This window comes from Triticum urartu, chromosome 6, assembly GCF_003073215.2.
Source record: "Triticum urartu cultivar G1812 chromosome 6, Tu2.1, whole genome shotgun sequence".
Classification (NCBI taxonomy): domain Eukaryota; kingdom Viridiplantae; phylum Streptophyta; class Magnoliopsida; order Poales; family Poaceae; genus Triticum; species Triticum urartu.
The window spans coordinates 170695624-170718235 of NC_053027.1; positions in this window are offsets into that span (position 1 = coordinate 170695624).

The window sequence follows — 22612 nt, forward strand, 5'->3', positions numbered from 1 at the left end:
GCGCTCCAAAGTTTTTTCTGATGCCAGCTTATGTCTACCATGTAGTTCGTCGAAGATAGAGTGTTACTAAGGTAAAGAAATGAGCAGAGACAAATTGAGATGAGTAAACCAAGCTCCACAAGTTTACTGTTGCAAACTTGGCCACACTCTAGAGAGTAAACCAGAGAGGGTAAAAGGTAAATTTGACGTCTGAGAGGCTTAGGCTAGAAAGGACTACGATCCTGGGAGTTATGAGGTCATTTGGTCAAGTATTTAGCATAGTTGCTATACAACTGCTAACTCTGACGCAGAAACTAAATCATGAAGAAGCACTCACTAGGAGTGATGGATTGAGCTAAAGTTTGGCAAAGCTTGATGATTTGGACATACAATAATGCTGTAAAACTTTCATACCAAATGGACTTGCCAAAATGGTACTTGTTTCACAAACATCCCCTCTGTCCAGAAACTTGAGAAAATTCCTCAGGGCAAATGGATAACTTAAATTAGCCAAAATCGTGTGGATATAGGTCATATGGGTAGGAGAAGACTTGGGAAAATGTTCAGCCAAAATGGAGCAAGATAAAATATACTTGCTTCACAAACTGAAAAATTGGACAGAAAACAAGAATTGTTCCTGTGCTCACATAGTTCAATGAAATGAACTGAATTTAGGTGGAGGCTAATGATTTGAGATACTTGAGAAGATGGAAAACTTTCATCCCATTTGGAAACTCTATGAAGGTATTTCCTTCACAAAGTTGTGTTCTGGTCAAAAACTTTGAAAAATTGCACAGGGAGCTAGGATGAATGGATTGAGATCATATTTGGCATCCGTGGGTTATTTAACAATGTTAATCACCCTGCCAAATTGTAGCTCCATTGGAATTAGGAATAAAGCACTTCCTTTGCAAAATTTTAGAGAAGGCAGAAACTTGCATTGGATCATGTGCCCAATTTTGAACTGTAGAATCATAAGATTAGGATGGAACTAGTGAATATATAGCAAGGACAAGCTCCAGAATTTATGTGGGAAATTTTTCTCTGCTATAAAAAATAGAAGTTCCTTTGGAAAATGGCAGAACTACAATATTAGCATTAAATAGGAAAAGGTAATTTTCCTTATTTAATTATGGCCAATATATTTGCCGCGGCTTGGATTAGGCATAAGTATCAACTCCACCAATTTCTCATGAATTTAGGAGATGGATAGCTATGCCTTTGGATTTTATTCCTTAGAAAGGCATGAAAAGGAATAAATCACAATTCAAAAATATTGCATGGGACTTAGCAATATTTTTGCACATCCAAGGATCAGAAAGATAGGAGGATCTCTAGGAACAATTAGGAGGATCAAGAGATCAAGGAAAATGATGGCTCCTTTGTAATCACAAAGGCCACATTCAAATTCCAAAAATTAGGAATTTAGGGTTTGAGAGGATTTGAGCTGATGCAAATGAGATCTTGCCCACTGACAAAGACATGAGCAAGGTTTTGAAAGGTTGAAATTGACAAGAATCATCAGAGTCATCAAGCAAACTCAGAAGATTTTTAAAAAAAATGAGTGCCAGGAAGGAATAACAGCACAAAAATTGATAACCCAATTTTGGGGCTGTTACAACTCTTCCCCCCTTTAAAAAGAATCTCATCCTCGAGATTTCTAGTGTTACAACACAACTGATATGATAACCACTCCGGGGAAAAACCTCGGGGTTAATTTTTAATCCTTTGGTTAAATTCAAATGAGATGGGGGGCACCGATAATTGGTACACCCGGGGAGGGATATGGCAAACCTGGATATATCCACCGCTAGGGGCACTCGAGATCATACTCCCGAAAAAATGCTGGATGCACCCAATGAACAGTGGTTTCACCTGCTGACACGTGGGTCCAAGGCCCACTGGCAGCCTCCTTCTTCTACCTCCAGCTTGCTGCTTCTTCTTCGTCGCTGCTCCGTGTGCGGCTTGGCGCTGCGCGCATCTAGCTCCTAGGGCGATGAGAACCCTAGTGTCGTAGTGCGCGGCGTGCACAGTGCGGGTGCAGCAAGCAATCACGTCGCGGGCCAGCACCTTGTCGGCATTGCTCACGGATTCGCCTCCTGGACGCCGGTGATCGAGCGATGAGAGGTTCTCCTGAACCTCGCTCACTGTATGCCAAGATTGGGCTATAAAAGACGGCAGCGCGGTTCTCCTCCAACACACCAACACAATGCCGCTCTACTACCTCTTCGATTTGGACGAGATCGAGCCGAGCTCCTTCGGCGAAGAAATGTTCTTGGCGGCGCTGCGATTGTTCCACGCAGCGCTGCTAGGAATGCTCATCGGCTCGTCGATCCTCCTGCTGATGCTCATCAGGAATGATCGAGCTCGGGACAACATGCGGCTAGGTGCGGTGACTCGAGATGCGGGAGAAGATGGTGCACTGCATGGTCCTCCGCCACATTTGATCCTTTGCCGCTTTGCGTCGATGGAGTAATCGCGTGAGGCGGTGGAGTGGGGTGGTGACTTGCCTGTGCCTCACAAGGCACAGAAGATGGTTGTGGTGTGGTTCATATGCAGGTGAGGTGGCTGCGCCAGCTCGGCACCACACCGGGGTACGAGGGAAAAATTTCGTGGATTGCTCCACAAAAAGTAGGTGCCAAAGGTAGAATCGGAGTTCAAATAAACTTGGCAGTGTTCCCCCAAAAATGAAATCAGGAAAAAGAATTAGAGACGAGGAATTGCCAAATGGAAATGCCTCTACGAGGCTCGGGATTTGAAAATCCGGCACACCGGGTATGCACAGATAGAAAGGGGCATGTGACTTTGCATTCCACCGAGTACTGCCCGAAGGTACTCGTGGGTGAACCGGGTATGCGTGCAGTATGCAGTATAATCTAAACTAGCAAACAGATAGAGGCAATAAACATGCAATGAAAAACACAGCAGACAAATCATTCTAAGGTGTTTTAATGCTAGTGGGTTTATATAATCCTGGCATATATACCTACACCAGCGCGCATTTTATTAAAGAATCGGGATGAGCCAATGTTGTTTTTAGTGTATGTGCTCTACTGATTAAGATCTTGTTAGCATACATTGCCAACCCTTTCAAACATCTCTATTTGACAGAGAGACAAACAAAAACAAGCACAAAAATCAAAAGTAAGAAAGCAGACATAAACACATCACGGTTTACGTGCAAGCATACAACAAATCACGAGCGCTCTACGCGCTAAACGAAACTACTCACTCCGGGATACATGGTTCTATCCTCATATCGGGGATGAACCGACATACTAATCATCTTACTGCGTGACTGAGGTCATGCAGAGGACTTGCCTTGCTGGGGCTCTCCGGGAGGACGAAGACTGAGCCAATCTCCATCTTCATCGTCCGACAATACTATGGGTTAGGTTTCGATTGCTAGGGGTGCAGCTGGAATTGATCCCAAAAGATGCTGCTGGCGGATCCGGAAAAGAGCCTTGTCGAGGGGGATGATGCTTGGCCGAGGCCACAACACAGGCTGAGAGGGTAGCACTGGCTCAGATGGCATTGGGTGAACAGCTTGAGATGCGAATTTACGAGCCTCACGATAAGCTTCCTTGACAACTCGTACCGCATCGTTGTCCAAGGTTCTGAATTCGGCAAGCATCTTTGAAAGCATCATCCCCTGGGCAATGATATATTGCACCAGGTGAGCGCTTGCGGGTTCATCTCCTTGGATATTGGAGAAGGCTGAATTCCTGATTCTGTCACCACGGGGAAGAAGCAGAACTCCCTCCTCTCTGCCACTTGCGGGAACTTGGTTCGGAGGTATAGGATAACCTCCACAGCAGCGGCCTGAATGGCCAAATTAGTGGCAAGCATGGCTCTACCCTGGAAAACCAATGACTGGCCAGCTACTGCGGGACCTGGGCCGATGTGCACTCTTGCATCATAGCGATGAAGGTGAGGAACGGGTGTCGACTGGAACACCAGGTAATCGGTGCTAGCATTATAGCCAAAGGCTTTGGCGAGCATCTCAGCAAGAAGGGGTGGAAAGCCAGTATGGTTGACGGCACTTGTGCGGGTGTGAAACTTGGTAGCTTTGAAGCTGCTAGCCATGGCTAGAGTGTTACTAGCTAGGCTTCTTTGCAGGGACATGGCTGAATGAGGAGTGAGCGATACGACTAGCGGAAAGGGGGCTTTTATAGGCAGCTATGTGGGACATGCCCGCATGGTGTGGCCCCTTTCCCTTAATGGCAAAGGGAAAGTTTTGCGGCCGACCAGAAAGGATATGGTTGCTATTCGTTCCACGGATAACTAGGCGGGGACAGCGGGGTGAGGACGTGTCGGTCCCGACTACGCCACCTGTGGATTAATAGTGGCCATGCCGGATGCCAGGGATGGGTCAAACCACTTAGGGTCATTACAGTTTAATGGGAGCGGTGATATAGTACTAGGAGAACCTATGCCAGCCTGGCTTCTCTGATACCATGTCATGTGGCACCCCGATCCGAATGGAGCAGGGGTCCTTCGCACGTCATCCCAGGATAACGCCTGACGCACGATAGGTCCATAACACAGCATTCCAGGTACAAGAATATTCATCAAATACATGTATAGAAGATTACATCATTGATGAATACAATTATCTGGCATAGCCCTAAGGCTATTTAAATGGCAGCGGAAATCTATTTAAATGGCGGCGGAAGTCTTGGTTTGGCAGCTCATCAACTCTAGCTGGACTCCACAACTCACAGGACTGGCAAGGTTACGGCCTAGCATGACGGATCAGGCGAACAATTTGGGTATGACCTACAAAACTGGCATGACACGGCAGGTCAGTACATTGAATGTACTTGCAAGACAACCAATTACATAGCATCCAAACAAGCAGAAGACAAAGCAAGAACCAAGCGCATGCAACAACCTATCTCATATCAATTACTAATCATGGCATGATATAGATCAACTAAACATGAACAACATCATAAAATCTACTAATCATGGCAGTAACATGGCATATTAAAACATGCTTCTAACATAGCAACAGTAAAACATAGCATATCATCTCAATCATGACATAATTTTCGCATATCAATCAAAACATGGCATGGCATCATGATACTATGCTGAATATAAACTACCGGTCATCTTCATAGCAGACATAACATTTTAACTTATGCACTACTATCTGTCATGGTTCTTTAAATGCAAACAACAACATATTACTCATGCAATGCAACCAAACTTGTGCACTGAGTCCCTCAGACTCTCTTACCAACGGGTTGCCTCGCAACTGAACGGTGATCATGACGAATCACAAATGGAACCACACTCGGTTCAACGGGTTAACTTCTAAGCAAACATTGATCTTTCCGGTGATCACAACCATGACCAACACTTGGTCTCAAACGGTGATCTTTCCGGCGATCACAACCATGACCAGCACTTGGTCTCCAACACTCACCGAGGCCACGTCTCATGATCAATATCAAAACATCGTTGTGACTTCTCACGACTATCTCATAGTCCAAGTCAACACATTCTTGTTACCACATTAATTAACTTAATTATTTTAGGTTTATCCTCCGTTTCGACCAAGACCCAATAGTGTGACCTACTATGAACTATGTTGCTATCGATAGACTTTATCAACACTCTGCAGAGGTAGCACACTGTACCCACACCACGGAACCCATGGCCTCGCACTCCCATTCGGGTGGACCAACGACGTTCCGACGAAACCGACCTACTGCCATGACACTCTCCTGGCCACTCCGACTCCCCACTGGGCTAAGTCCTGGGTGGCCCCGTGTCTACCAAAGACACCAACGGTCACTGTCGTGGCGAAATGGCCACCATCGTGGCAAACAAAATGGTCCCACACGGGGACATGAGCTCAAATCCAAAGCCGGGCACACAAGGCTTATGTCCACCTACCTAATCAGGGTAGCGCGCGCCCCTAACCTTCCCTCTTTGGAGGCACCAGCGAGAGGCACGATAATAGATCGCATTAGGGCCTTCCCATAAAGGCAAAATGTGGCTGCACTAAAGAAGTTCGATTTGGTTGCACTATGACTCGATCCCATCGATGACGGAGGAGTTTTGTTATTATTAAGTCATATTATTATCTTCTCCATCATCATGAACATACTTAACATGAATGCAACAATGAGCATGCAGCATACAAATGCATGGACAAAATGTCAAACTTCTCAAGAGCACAACTATAACATAGGGAACATGACATTACCAAGTACTAGCACATCAACAGTGCATTACAATCATCATAGCCTTTTATAATGATGTCATGAAAATAAAGTAGAGTAGTGACATGACATTATCAATAATAACATTCTAATTAGCATGGCAAAAGATATCATAAAAACATAAGCATGCATGATAATCCTAACAGAATAACTGCAGATGAAAACGATAAGGAACAACTGTAACTACAGACACACGAGGTGCAAGCAAAGTCAACATGCAAGTTCGGGGCTCAAGATAATAGGTTGTCTTGCTTATGGTTGATAAATACTCCGACAAAAAGGTGTGAAATGACCACAGAAAGAGTTGCCGGAAGCAGTTCTCTCTCGGAGGGGGCTGTTTACGGGAAAGGGCTAAATGGGCATTTTCAGAATGTGCAAACATCAAGAAAATGGTCCCATCGAAAAGGGATCGACGAACAGAGAAATTGAGCATTGGAATCACCTCATTCGGAGTGGCGGGTAAAAAGATACGGACGTTTAAAGCTCGGGGACTAGTTTGTAAAAATACTTCGACAAACAGGTCCCTGGTAGTTTGAGCAAAACGTGCCTTTTCCGAGAATACGTTTTCCAGAGAGGAAAACATATTTCCGGTCGAAGAAGAGGAAGAATACGCTTTCGGTGATTGAAAGCGCACTTTCTAGGAATACGCTTTCGCGTGGGGAGAGCGGCTTCACGGCGGGGGCGCCGCACATATCCAACGTGTCGCTGGGCCAGGCCCTTCGGTCGCCGACTGGTGGGGTCACACTAGGTGGGGCCCTCCTGGCCTGGCGTCTTTAACCTCCGGCTCAGGAGCGAGCGTGGCCGAGGGGAGGCAGCCATCCCGACGACGATCGCCAGCGCCTTCGGCCACCTCTGGAGGCGCACAACTGATGAACCAAAAGTATAGGGGATCTATCGTAGTCCTTTTGATAAGTAAGAGTGTCGAACCCAACGAGGAGCAGGAGGAAATGATAAGCGGTTTTCAGCAAGGTAGTCTCTCCAAACACTGAAATTATCGGTAATAGATAGTTTTGTGATAAGGTAATTGGTAACAAGTAACAAGTAATAAAAGTAAACAAGGTGCAACAAGATGGCCCAATCCTTTTTGTAGCAAAGTAGAAGCCTGGACAAACTCTTATATGATGTAAAGCGCTTCCGAGGACACATGGGAATTATCGTCAAGCTAGTTTTCATCACGATCATATGATTCGCGTTCGGTACTTTGATAATCTGATATGTGGGTGGACCGGTGCTTGGGTACTGTCCTTACTTGGACAAGCATCCCACTTATGATTAACCCCCATTGCAAGCATCTGCAACTACAACAGAAGTATTAAGGTAAACCTAACCATATCATGAAACATATGGATCCAAATCAGCCCCTTACGAAGCAACGCATAAACTAGGGTTTAAGCTTCTGTCACTCTAGCAACCCATCATCTACTTATTACTTCCCAATGCCTCCCTCTAGGCCCAAACAATGGTGAAGTGTCATGTAGTCGATGTTCACATGACACCACTATAGGGATGACAACATACATCTCATCAAAATGTCGAACGAATACCAAATTCACATGACTACTAATAGCAAGACTTCTCCCATGTCCTCAGGAACAAACGTAAATACTCACAAAGCATATTCATGTTCATAATCAGAGGGGTATTAATATGCATAATGGATCTGAACATATGATCTTCCACCAAGTAAACCAACTAGCATCAACTACAAGGAGTAATCAACACTACTAGCAACCCACTGCTACCAATCTGAGGTTGGGATACAAAGATCGGATACAAGAGATGAACTAGGGTTTGAGATGAGATGGTGCTGGTGAAGATGTTGATGGAGATTGACCCCCTCCCGATGAGAGGATCGTTGGTGATGATGTTGGTCAGGATTTCCCCCTCTTGGAGGGAAGTTTCCCCGGCAGAATAGCTCCACTGGAGCCCTAGATTGGTTTCGCCTCGTGGCGGCGGAGTCTCGTCCCGAAAGCTTCCTTATGATTTTTTCCTCAACGAAAGACTCCATATAGCGGAAGATGGGCATCGGAGGGCCACCAGGGGGCCCACGAGGCAGGGGGGCGCGCCCAGGGGGGTAGGGTGCGCCCCCCGCCCTCGTGGCCAGGGTGTGGCCCCCTCTGGAACTTCTTGCGCTCAGTATTTTATATATATTCTGGAAATAGCTTCTATTAAGTTTCAGGACATTTGGAGTTGTGCAGAATAGGTCTCTAATATTTTCTCCTTTTCTAGCCCTGAATCTCAGCTGCCGGAATTCTCCCTCTTTATGTAAAACTTGTAAAATAAGATAGAATAGGCCTAAGTATTGTGACATAATGTGTAATAACAACCCATAATGCAATAAATATTGATATAAAAGCATGATGCAAAATGGACGTATCAACTCCCCCAAGCTTAGACCTCGTTTGTCCTGAACCGAAAGCCGAAATCGAAAAATATGTCCACATGTTTAGAGATAGAGGTGTCGATAAAAATAAAATACGGACATGAGGGCATCATGATCACTCTTAGAACAACAACATATATATATGTATGTATGTATGTATGTATCTATATATATTGCCATATGATCTCTTATGCTAAAGTAACAATTCAATCACAATTTCAAGTATGAATCATCAACTTCATTGAGAACCAACAAACTCTAATCTCAGTCATTGAGGCAATTTCAATTTATCTTAACATAGGAAAGAGTCAATATAAGAGCTTTTCAGCAAGTCCACATACTCAACCATCCTTTAGTCTTTCACAATTTGTAACACTCGCGCAATATTTATGGGTATGAAGTTTTAATCAGACATAGAGAAAGATAGGGGCTTATAGTTTTGCCTCCCAACGTTTTACCTCAAGGGTAATGTCAACAATAATAGTTCATGAAGACTCACATCCAATTATCTATATATATCAGGATCTTTCCAACACATTGTGCTTGCCAAAGGATAAAATGTAAAAAGGAGAGGTGAAGATCACCATGACTCTTGTGTAAGGTAGAAGATAAAAGTAAAAGATAGGCCCTTCGCAGAGGGAAGCAGAGGTTGTCATGTGCTTTTATGGTTGGATGCACGAAATCTTAATGCAAAAGAATGTCACTTTATATTGCCACTTGTGATATGGACCTTTATTATGCAGTCCATCGCTTTTATTTCTTCCATATCACAAGATCGTATAAAGCTTATTTTCTCCGCACTAATAAGTCATACATATTTAGAGAGCAATTTTTATTGCTTGCACCGATGACAACTTACTTGAAGGATCTTACTCAATCCATAGGTACATATGGTGGACTCTCATGGGAAAACTGGGTTTAGGGATATTTGGAAGCACAAGTAGTATCTCTACTTGGTGCAAAGAAATTGGCTAGCATGAGAGGGAAAGGCAATCTCAACATGTTGGATGATCCATGCCAATATAATTTATCTCAGATGTAAGGAAACATAACCCATTACGCTGTATTCCTTGTCCAACATCAACCCTTAGCATGTCATACTTTAATGAGTGCTCACGATCATAAAAGATGTCCAAGATAGTATATTTATATGTGAACCTCTCTTTCTTTATTACTTCCTATTAATTGCAACGATGACCAAAACTATGTTTGCCAACTCACAACAACTTTTCTTCATCATACTCTTTATATGTGAGCTCATTACTCTCAATAAGATCCATATGATCTATTTATTTCTTTTTATTTCTTCTCTTTTATTTTATTTAATTCCCTCAAGATCCTAGCAAAATAATCAAGCCCTTGACTCAACACTAATCTTTATTATATAGCTCACGGACTCGATTACATAGGGGGGTCATAAAGAAAAACTCACAACTAGATCATACTAAAACTTTATTCTACTAGATCAAGATATTACTAAAAGGATCGAACTAAGAAAAACAGTAAAGATAAAAGTGATGGTGATACGATACCGAGGCACTCCCCCAAGCTTGGCAGTTGCCAAGGGGAGTGCCCATACCCATGTGTTTATATCTCTTTTGCTGGTGAAGGAGGTGATGGTTTTGTTGATGGCGTAGGCTTCTTAATTTGCACTTGAGGACAGAATATTGATCCCTTAGGTCATCGATCTCCCGCTCAAGGCTTAATATCTTATTGCATAATTCCTGTTTGTTTTCCTGCAAGAGGCAAAAAGGGATAAACTCGATCTTAGGTTTCTTTGGTCTATCAGGGAGGCTTGACTTTTTGAACTCCACATGCATGTCCCTAGGTTGAGGTAATGGGACTTCATCTTCATCTGAGCTCGTCTCCTCCTTTCCCTTGGGTTCATAGACCTCTTCTTCTTCTGTAGTCCAACCACAATGCTCCACATCCCCATAGTCCTTAGGATCTGCAAGGTAATTAGCCACATAGCTTTCTCCTTCCGAATCCTGAGACGACATGTTGCCCTAATCTGCAGCAGGACAACTTGAAACAAAGACAGGAGATATTTGCGTGATACGGTGGTCAAAACCTTCGGGAGATTATATAACAAATTTTCACTGACCACAAGAAGTATCATGCAAGAAACGGAGTCCAGAGAGCACACGAGGTACCCATGAGGCAGGGGGCGCGCCCAGGGGGTAGGGCGTGCCTCCCACCCTCATGGAATCCCGGTGTCCTTTCTGGTCTGCTTCTTATTTTCCTATTTTCCTAAATATTCCAAAATGGAGAAATATTGCCATTAGAACTGTTTTGGAGTCGGTTTACTTACCGTACCACGTACCTATTCCACTACTAGGAAAAGGGCTATAGATGATATGGCCACTAATGGCGCACTAGAAACATGGTGCGCCACTACTATACAGTAATGGCGCACCATGAGCTGGTACGCCATTAGTGTGGTAGACACTAATGTCGCACCAGACCCACAATGTGCCATTAGTAACAATTTTTTTTCCAAAAATACTAATGGCGCACCAGGGAAGAGTGCGCCATTACTAGTTTAACTAGTAATGGCGCACCTCCAACACAGTGCGCCACTACTATATTTTTTTGCAAAACTACTATCATTTTTATTTTTCAAACTCATGAATATTTTTAAATTTAATTCATGGGAACTTTTGAATTCATGAATATTTTTTCAAATTTGATGATATTTTTTCATATTCAATATGAAAAAATATTGAATATTCATGAGCACACTCGATCTCGATCCCCTCCATCTCGATCGCTATCCCCCTCACCAGATCCCCCTCGCGGCCGAGCACCCCCCGCACCCTCCCCCGCTCCACCGCTGTCGACAACCCACCGCACCCTCCCCCGCTCCACCGCCGCCGCCGACCCCCCGCACCCTCCCCCGGCCCGCTCTGCCGCCGTCGCCGACACTGTCAGGACCGGTTTTTCGGGATATTAATTTCCCAAAAGCGGCCCTTGTGCTCACCAGCCCTAGGATTACTGTTAGCTGATGAGACACCAACTTGTTACAGAAACTCCAAGCAAACTACAAAATATGTAGTACAAGACCATTCTGGCCTATGGGTACAACAATTGGTTTCTAGTGGTTGATGGCGGAAGCGGTTTGCGGATCATCAGCATCTATGGGACTCCATTTCCCACAGGAACAGCTGACCAGGATAACTCCTATCTTCGCGAGGCTGCTATCTCCATTGCGTAGGTTCCGGGGCTGTCATCGCAATGTTCCTTTCCACGCAAGAAATCTGGCCAAGACAATAGCCAGGGACAAGCCAGTGAGTACTTTGAATGTACTCGCAAACATTAAGAACACATGTATAATATAGCCACTGATAATCATGCTTTGAAATATTCCATGATTACTTCGTCAGTCAGAAATGAAGCTCATGATGCATGCAAGTAGGTTAATCATGTCATATATGAATATGCAATCAGCGAGTAGAAATAGAATGCACCGATCGGGTGTCTGAAGCGACGCCTCGAAAGGATAACAATATAAAGTATGCCTCAGTCGGGCGTCTAAGCGACACCACATAAAGGGCTTATAAGTAGATAAAATATCAAGCATGCCACAGTCGGGCGTCTACGCGACACCGCATAAAGGGCTTATAAGTAAATAAAATAACAAGCATGCCACAGTCGGGCGTCTGTGCGACACCACATAAAGGGCTTATAAGTAAATGAAATGACAAGCATGCCACAGTCGGGCGTCTATGCGACACCACATAAAGGGCTTATATATACACATAATCACGGTGAATATCCAGGAGGTAGAACAGTCCTAGAGATACCCAATAATTCAAATAACATAAATGGTTAGTCCATAATAATAATAATCATAATCATCATACATCACAAGTCATGATCAATATTCTGGTTTAATAGTTTCTCCTCCGAAGGATGACACTAAGACCGACGCTTGACCCATCCCAGACTGTAGTCCTTAACCATGGACACGGCTATTCGAATAGGTTCAATATCTCTGCTGAGGGTGTACTCTTTACCCACGAGTAACGGATTTCTTTAGTCCATCAGAACTAATTCCTTCTACAGTCTTTTAGTCGAAAACACGCCTGACTTGCGCACACCAGCTTAACCTTACACGTGTCTGGAATCACCCAGACACTTGTTAAGAAAAACTCTAAGTGGGGAGGCTACAACCTCGCGTAGCATGGGATCAAATTTTTATCGCGCGCTCTAAGGGGTGGCCTCCCCTCTCGGTCCCAACCGGAAACACCCATGCCCCCGAACCAGGTGGCATGCCTACCAGCTACAACCGGTATCTTCCACCATGGCCTCTCTGTATGGTGTGTGCTAGGACAGGGGTTGACAACTTACTGAACCGTACCCTACCTATGGCAGGGGCAAGTGGCAGCACGAAACAAGTATGGGGGTTACTGGAACAAGACTCGCTCTACGGCCGACTCAGGAGGCTTAATTATTTCCTGCATGATTAGCTCAAGGATAATATTTCACACCCATCAGACACAACCACCACTCATCATACCTCCCCTTGCCCCGCCAGTCATAACCGTCTCGACGAGGGACAAGCTCGTGTCTACACAAGACAGAGACTTTCCCGGGTACTTCTCGGTAGGCATGAGAGGCATATGAGGGTGATTCCTACCACAAGTATGTCCATTTCCAACGGCAAAAATTTCCATTTTTGCACTCAAAGCGTATGATCATATCGTCACAAACACATAACGGATACTCCGTGTCACGGTGGTGTTGCAACTGTATCAAACAACACACGATAATATTATGCCTGAGTTCAGAAATGCTTCCCTTCAAGGTGTGGAGAGGTGAGGTGCACTCCAATATTTTTTTGAAAGCTCTCTTCTCTCTCTCCAAAATCCTATTTCGAAAATAGGCAAATAACACATACTTTAAAAACAGTACAAAAGTTGTCCTAATTATTTTTGAAATAAATCTTAAAATAAACTACGTGAAATTTGAGAGAGGTAGGAAAAAGAATCAATTCATTTGGACTTATATTTAAAAAGTTATAGCCAGTCAAAGTTTTGGTCAAATTCTATTTTTAAAATAAAACAGAAAAGAAAACGTTTCAGATAAGAATACGCTTTCGAAGCAGGGGATACGCACTTGGGGGTTTTACGCCTTCACTTATCCAGCATGGACGGGCGTGTGGGTCACTGACAGTGGGTCCACGGGGCCCACTGGTCAGGTTTGACCAGTCGCCCCGCCTTCGTCCTCCTCTGGCCGAACAGAGGTGAGGGCTCCGGCGATCAACGCCGGCGAACGGCGGCTCCTCGAGGGCATCCGAGGCCAGGGATGGATCCGCCACTCCCAGGCGGTCCTCCCGGTGGTCGACTGGCCGGTAGGGACGGGGGGAATCGTCGGCAGCGAGCTCCGCGGCGGAGGGGGCTTCAGGCATGATTGGGGGATTTGTCTCCGGTGGCTCCCGATCAAAATTGAGCTTGGGGGTGGACTCACGTGATAAAGAGAGGGCCTCTGGTGAAGAGAGTGGAGAGGGGGAGGCCCTGGTGGCGCCGGAGTGAACGAGGCAGTGGCGGCGGCCGTGGTTGCCGGAGAAGAAGAAGACGACCCCTCTGGTCTTTCTACTGCTACGGTTGGATCGGTGAGGGAGTGTGGGAGGTTGCTTGAGGGTTTGGTGAGCTCGGGGGGTCCTTATATAGCGATCGGGGCGGTTCCGACGATGGACGAGGATAAGAACGCCGGTGACCGCCGTACTGTGCTGCAGGGCGACGTGGCCGCGACGAGGGCTTGCGGACAAGGCTGCGGGTGAGCTTGAGCTGTTCAAGGGGGCAGCTGGCGAGCGCTGGTGGCTCAGGCGGCGCCGTCCACAGCAGAGGCTGCTGGGGCCACCCGCTAGCCGCCGTTGCCGACCTAACGGCGGCGCTGTTGGGCGCCAGCGGGGGCTTGGTTGGTTCCTGCGTGCGGATGAGGTCGGGGGTGCGGCTCTGTAGGTGAGCAAGGGCCAGGGAGTGATGCGGCGACCCGAGCGCACGCACGTGCAAAACGCGTGCTCTGGGCGCGCCCAGAGCACGCACGGGACGTGCTCGACAATATGCCAAGGCATGCTAGGGGACTCCAAACCACAAGGGAGTTAGCAGGGTGAGGCAATAGGCTAGGTCAAGTCCATGGGACAAGCTGGTTTGGTCAGGGGATCAAGTTCACAATGTAAACTTGAAATCATGCCAAATCTGGTTGTGCACACAGGGTGTTTGACAAAATGCCAAAGGCATCTAGGCAATTCTTGGGGTGGCCAAATTCTCCAGATCAGGTTCTCTTTAGTTGAAAGAGAGGGTGGTGAGGTTAGTTTGACAAAATCAGAAACTTGTTAGTGCAAGTTTTGCAAAACATCAGTTTTGGACAGAAAGAAAAAGGCATGGTTTCATGCACTAAAAATTCTCCAATGGGTCCACACTTCTGGACTTAAGGGTTTTGTAGCATGGGTTATAAGCAGGAGAAAGCTCAAGAGTACTAGACCAAATTTAACTAGGGTTGCAGTAGAAAAAGCCAAACTAGACCAGAAAGCAAAAGAGGTTGATTCACTCAATTTTTTCAAAGAACACCACTGGGTTTTTGCATAAAGTTGAATTACATACCACTACTAACATCCCACAATTTTGGTGGAAGTTTTAAAGAAATATTTAATTAGGTTATAGTGCAAAATTGCTCTCTGGACCAGATTTTTAAACTTGGGGTAGAGCTGAAAATATTAAAATAATGAAATATATTTTTGCATAAAAGTTATTTAAAAACATCACATGACACCTCCAAATTTTGGAGAAAATTTTAAATAAATTTATCAAGTGGTTGTAGTTCAAAAGAGCTCCAAAACTAAAGGAAAAATAATTTTAGAGAATAAAGCTCAGAGAGAAATAATTGTGCAAATCAATTCCACTGATAATAGTAATGTTTTTCTTGAAAGGGCAAACAACTCCAATAATATATTTGGAAACTTTCACTTGGGATAAAACTCCATGAAAAAACGAAGAAAAGGGTGGTACTGAAATCAAAGAAAACCCAGAAAGATGAAAAGTTTAATTTTCCTGGCCAAATTTTAATTAATAAAACAAGGTTAAAATTTTGGGGTGTCACAACACTACCCCCCTTAAGAAAAATCTCATCCTCGAGATTTGTTAAAAGCTGTTTTAAGAAAATATATGCAATAAAATGTGGCTACAGTGAGAGGGCAATAAGTGGTGTAAAACCACAGTGTGGAACACTGGCGCTGCGTGGAAAAATCTATGGTTAGGGGGAAAACAAGAGATTTCTATGTTGGATACAGTAAATTTAGAATAAATTCTAAATTTAAAATATGCTGGTCGTACCCGAGAGCACAGTGCTCTCTCTGGCTGACAGGTGGTCCCGGGGTCCACTGTCAGCCTCTTCTTCTTCCTCTGGTTCTCTCTTCTTCCTCTCTCCCGCACGCTTTCCCGTGCTTTCTCCACCGGTGATGTTTAGCGCGTAGGGCATCTAGGCCATACCGCGGTAGTGCGCGACGTGCTAGCTTCCGGTGCAACATGCACTCACCTCGCGGGCCAGCGTGCTATCGGCACTACTCGCGGATTCGCGTCCGAACACCGGCGATCAGGTGACGAGCGGCGCTGGTGGACTTCGCCCACCGTACACCGAACTCGAGCTATAAAAGGGCCAAGGTGCTTCTCTCTTCTTCCTCACACGTGGCCTCGCTTCTCCTTCTTCCTCCTCCATTTCCGTTTACAGAAGCTAGAGACAAGGTTTTAATGGCGGAGGCGATGCCGGATTGGTACGTGATCCTGATGTGCGGAGGGCTGGCGGCATTGCTGGGGCTCTCCATGCTCCTGTGTGCGATGATCCTCGATGATCATCGTGATGCTGCCACTCAAGTGTTGTCTCTCCACGGTGGCGGTGATCACGAGGAGTAGGTGTGGTCTCGGGTGCTAACTGTTGTTGGTGTGTGGGAGGTAACTCGCATCCAGATGATTATCCACTAATCTCTCTTTCACAGACTATGGTGCGTTAGGGAGATGATTAGCCAGATGCAACACGGTTACGTGGTGTTGCAAGTAGTGTATGTGTTCGAGTGGTTGCGGTTGTGAGTCTACTGCCGTGGTGCTGCGTGAATAAAATTCCATGTCATGAGGAGACATATGCCGTAGCAACTCAGGGAAAAGAAATCTCACTCTAGGATTTCTCGCGAGGAAAAAATTAGTTAATCAAAATTTACAGCAGCAAAAATTTCTCACTACAATTGAAACCAAAAGTTCATCTCATCGCACAAGGTTTAGAATAACACGCATGAGTTACAACACTTAACTAAATGTGAGAATACAAGAACATAGCAGTGACGTCTAGAATGAAAATGGCAACTGGACGGGGTCCTGAGAAAACGTCTCTGGTACTGGGGCGCACTCTTCTTCTATCGGGGGAAGCAGATTGATCAGTCGATGAACACGTCTTTCCTGGTCGGGCCTCAGTGGTCTGCTGATGGCGATCTGAGAATTTAAATCAGCGAGGCTCTAGAGATAACCCATTACTCGCTGGGTCAAACGCTCTTGGGCGATGACGTACTGGACAAGGTTGGCTAGTACTGGGTCTCTCTCAATTCGTTCACCGGGAAAAGATGTCACTTCCCCGGGTGCTGCGTGGCTCAAAAAGTAATAATACCCTCGTTCACTGGCATAGGGTACCGCAAATCGAAGGCGAACAATCGCTTCGTGTGCAGCCGCTTCTATGGCCATCTGCGGAGTCGGCATAGATTTCCCTAGGAAGGAGACTTCCGTTGGGTACTGATTTGAGTTTACGGGAGGGATGTGCACTGCTGCCCAATATTTCGAGGTGGAAGAGGTGATCCTTGATTTGAGCAGCTCGTACTGGGGTGGCTGGGTAGAACCCATGGTACTGGAGATAAAGTCCCACAATATTCTAACAAAACTACTCGGGGTTGCATCCGGGGTTCTCAGATAAATGCTAGGGCTCGGCATGGCAAGAAATGGTTGTGAGAGTTGCGCACAAGATGAGGGGTACTCGGCAAGGTCATGAGGTGTCCGTTTTATAAAGGAACTGGGCTGGGTTATTTACCGCGGTGAAGGGCAACTAGTTTGCTGGTTCTACTCTCATGGGGGTCAGGGTCAAAGCCACAGTTACACACATCTCCCAAAAGTGACGTGTTACTGTGGGTGCCGTTGGGGTTGGTTTTTGGTAGTTACGCCCAGAATTAAAAATGCAACCGTACATCAACACGCTTATGCACAGCTACTTTAAAAATAGGGGCGCACAGGCATGCAACGTTGTGGTAATACGAGGTCACATAATTACTGGGTGTGGACAAGCCGAGACTGGGTACTACTCGAGTGGCTTACTCCACCTCGTTTATATCTAAGCGGGCGTGCCTTGCGGATGTCGAGGCTTCTCCATTGGCCTCACCGTCAGGATTGGCCGGAGGGGGTTGAGGAACTGCAGGGGCGGGGTAGCGATGGTGACCATCACGGGGATTGTTGGCCACAATCCCGTTGGAGTGGGTTCCCAAAAGGCGACGAAGCACTTCTGGGGTCATCAAGGCACCTTGGTTGATGGCTGGGGCTGACCTCAGGGTCTCGATCGGTTGTCGAACGGCATGACTGGTTTGTCGGTGTCGGGCTCATCTTCTCTTCTTGCTGGGGCTCGGCGGATCAGTTCTCCACGAGCTGCGATCAGATCCAGGGTGATTTGATCGAACAGCCCCTCTAGTGCACTTACATAGCGCGCCAGATGCAACAATGCAGGATCTAACTCATGGTCTCCGTTGGCAACTTGTGGTGGTCTACCATACCCGTCACGGCTGGGGTAGTAGTAGAAGGAGCGACAGTTAACTCTGGGCGACAAGTGCCGGAGTTGAACTATAGCTTCTCGGGCAGCTAGTTGGATGGCTTGTGGCTCAAAGGAAGTTGTCCTTCCGGTGAACCTGTAGGGGCGTTCTGGCAATAGACCCCTACCATAGATGTGCACAGTGGCCCAAAATTGACGGCTCTCACCGCTCATGGACCCTTGGTACACAACATACTCCGGGGGATCTTCTAATGCAAAGGCACGGCGGGTGAGGTTTGCTAGCACGGTCACGAAACCTCCAAGGTTGGTTGCTGTGGTCTCATTGTGAACAATGGGGCCAGGCATTTTAGCTTGGTTTGGGGTTAGAGGCTGTGCTGTGCTGGGTTGAGGTTAGCGTGCCCTTTTATAGAAAAAGGGGACGGGGTCTTCCTTCGCACGCTTGCGAAAAAGACTATTCAGGGGCCGGTCACTGGCGTGTGACTGTCAGGTTAGGCTGATAGGTTGGGCACCGACTGCCAAAAGGTGTCGGGTCACTGTGAGGCTATCTTACACGAGAAGCTTGGCCGGGGTTTGGTTAAGGTCTGGTGGGTGGGTTTACCTAGGTTTTCGACCTAGCTAAGATAGGATTAGCCAATGGTCAGCCTGGCTCTGATACCAAGTTTGTCAGGACCGGTTTTTCAGGATATTAATTTCCCAAAAGCGGCCCTTGTGCTCACTAGCCCCACGATTACTGTTAGCTGATGAGACACCAACTTGTTACAGAAACTCCAAGCAAACTACAAAATATGAAGTACAAGACCATTCTGGCCTATGGGTACAACAATTGGTTTCTAGTGGTTGATGGCGGAAGCGGTTTGTGGATCATCAGCGTCTATGGGACTCCATTTCCCACAGGAATAGCTAACCAGGATAACTCCTATCTTCGCGAGGCTGCTATCTCCATTGCGTAGGTTCCGGGGCTGTCATCGCAACGTTCCTTTCCACGCAAGAAATCTGGCCAAGACAATAGCCAGGGACAAGCCAGTGAGTACTTTGAATGTACTCGCAAACATTAAGAACACAGGTATAATATAGCCACTGATAATCATGCCTTGAAATATTCCATGATTACTTTGTCAGTCATAAATGAAGCTCATGATGCATGCAAGTAGGTTAATCATGTCATATATGAATATGCAATCAACGAGTAGAAATAGAATGCACCGATCGGGTGTCTGAAGCGACGCCTCGAAAGGATAACAATATAAAGTATGCCTCAGTCGGGCGTCTAAGTGACACCACATAAAGGGCTTATAAGTAGATAAAATATCAAGCATGCCACAGTCGGGCGTCTGTGCGACACCGCATAAAGGGCTTATAAGTAAATAAAATAACAAGCATGCCACAGTCGGGCGTCTGTGTGACACCACATAAAGGTCTTATAAGTAAATGAAATGACAAGCATCCACAGTCGGGCGTCTATGCGACACCACATAAAGGGCTTATATATACACATAATCACGGTGAATATCCAGGAGGTAGAACCGTCCCAGAGATACCCAATAATTAAAATAATATAAATGGTTAGTCCATAATAATAATAATCATAATCATCATACATCACAAGTCATGATCAATATTCTGGTTTAATAGTTTCTCCTCCGAAGGCCGACACTAAGACAGACGCTTGACCCATCCCAGACTGTAGTCCTTAACCATGGACATGGCTATTCGAACAGGTTCAATATCTCTGCAGAGGGTGTACTCTTCTCCCACGAGTAACGGACTTCTTTAGTCCATCGGAACTAATTCCGTCTATAGTCTTTTACTCGAAAACACGCCTGACTTGCACACACCAGCTTAACCTTACACGTGTTTGGAATCACCCAGACACCTGTTAAGCAAAACTCTAAGTGGGGAGGCTACAACCTCGCGTAGCATGGGATCAAATTTTTATTGCGCGCTCTAAGGGGTGGCCTCCCCTCTCGGTCCCAACCGGAAACACCCATGCCCCCGGACCAGGTGGCATGCCTACCAGCTACAACCGGTATCTTCCACCATGGCCTCTCTGTATGGTGTGTGCTAGGACAGGGGTTGACAACTTACTGAACCGTACCCTACCTATGGCAGGGGCAAGTGGCAGCACGAAACAAGTATGGGGGTTACTGGAACAAGACTCGCTCTACGGCCGACTCAGGAGGCTTAATTATTTCCTGCATGATTAGCTCAAGGATAATATTTCACACCCATCAGACACAACCACCACTCATCATACCTCCCCCTGCCCCGCCAGTCATGACCATCTCGACGAGGGACAAGCTCGTGTCTACACAAGACAGAGACTTTCCCGGGTCCTTCCCGGTAAGCATGAGAGGCATATGAGGGTGATTGCTACCACAAGTATGTCCATTTCCAATGGCAAAAATTTCCATTTTTGCACTCAAAGCGTATGATCATATCGTCACAAACACATAACGGATACTCCGTGTCACGGTGGTGTTGCAACTATATCAAACAACACACGATAATATTATGCCTGAGTTCAGAAATGCTTGCCTTCAAGGTGTGGAGAGGTGAGGTGCACGCCAATATTTTTGTGAAAGCTCTCTTCTCTCTCTCCAAAATCCTATTTCAAAAATAGGCAAATAACACATACTTTAAAAACAGTACAAAAAGTTGCCCTAATTATTTTTGAAATAAATCTTAAAATAAACTAGGTGAAATTTGAGAGAGGTAGGAAAAAGAATCAATTCATTTGGACTTATATTTAAAAAGTTGTAGCCAGTCAAAGTTTTGGTCAAATTCTATTTTTAAAATAAAATAGAAAAGAAAACGTTTCAGATAAGAATACGCTTTCGAAGCAGGGGATACACACTTGGGGGTTTACGCCTTCACTTATCCAGCATGGACGGGCGCGTGGGTCACTGACAGTGGGTCCACGGGGCCCACTGGTCAGGTATGACCAGTCGCCCCGCCTTCGTCCTCCTCTGGCCGAACAGAGGTGAGGGCTCCGGCGATCAACGCCGGCGAATGGCGGCTCCTCGAGGGCATCCGAGGCCAGGGATGGATCTGCCACTCCCAGGCGGTCCTCCCAGTGGTCGATGGCCGGTGGGGACGGGGGGGGGGGGGGGGGGGGGGGGGGGGGAATCGTCGGCGGCGAGCTCCACGGTGGAGGGAGCTTCGGGCATGATTGGGGGATTTGTCTCCGGTGGCCCCCGATCAAAATTGAGCTTGGGGGTGGACTCACGTGATGAAGAGAGGGCCTCTGGTGAAGAGAGTGGAGAGGGGGAGGCCCTGGTGGCTCCGGCGTGAACGAGGCAGTGGCGGCGGCCATGGTTGTCGGAGAAGAAGAAGACAACCCCTCTGGTCTTTCTACTGCTATGGTCGGATCGGTGAGGGAGTGTGGGAGGTTGCTTGAGGGTTTGGTGAGCTCAGGGGGTCCTTATATAGCGATCGGGGGCGGTTCTAATGATGGCCGAGGATAAGAACGCCGGCAACCGCTGTACTGTGCTGCAGGGCGACGTGGCGGCGACGAGGGCTTGCGGACAAGGCTGCGGATGAGCTTGAGCTGTTCAAGGGGGCAGCTGGCGAGCGCTGGTGGCTCGGGCGGCGCCGTCCATGGCAGAGGCTGCTGTGGCCGCCCGCTAGCCGCCGTTGCCGACCTGATGGCGGCGCTGTTGGGCGCCAGGGGGGCTTGGCTAGTTCCTACGAGCGGATGAGGTCGGGGGTGTGGCTCTGCAAGCCAGCAAGGGCCAGGGCGTGATGCGGCGACCCGAGCGCACGCATGTGCAAAACACGCGCTCTGGGCGCGCCCAGAGCACGCACGGGACGTGCTCGACAATATGCCAAGGCATGCTAGGGGCCTCCAAACCACAAGGGAGTTAGCAGGGTGAGGCAATAGGCTAGGTCAAGTCCATGGGACAAGCTGGTTTGGTCAGGGGATCAAGTTCACAATGTAAACTTGAAATCATGCCAAATCTGGTTGTGCACACAGGGTGTTTGACAAAATGCCAAAGGCATCTAGGCAATTCTTGGGATGGCCAAATTCTCCAGATCAGGGTCTGTTTAGTTGAAAGAGAGGGTAGTGAGGTTAGTTTGACAAAATCAGAAACTTGTTAGTGCAAGTTTTCCAAAACATCAGTTTTAGACAGAAAGGAAAAGGCATGGTTTCATGCACTAAAAATTCTCCAATGGGTCCACTCTTCTGGACATAACGGTTTTGTAGCATGGGCTATAAGCAGGA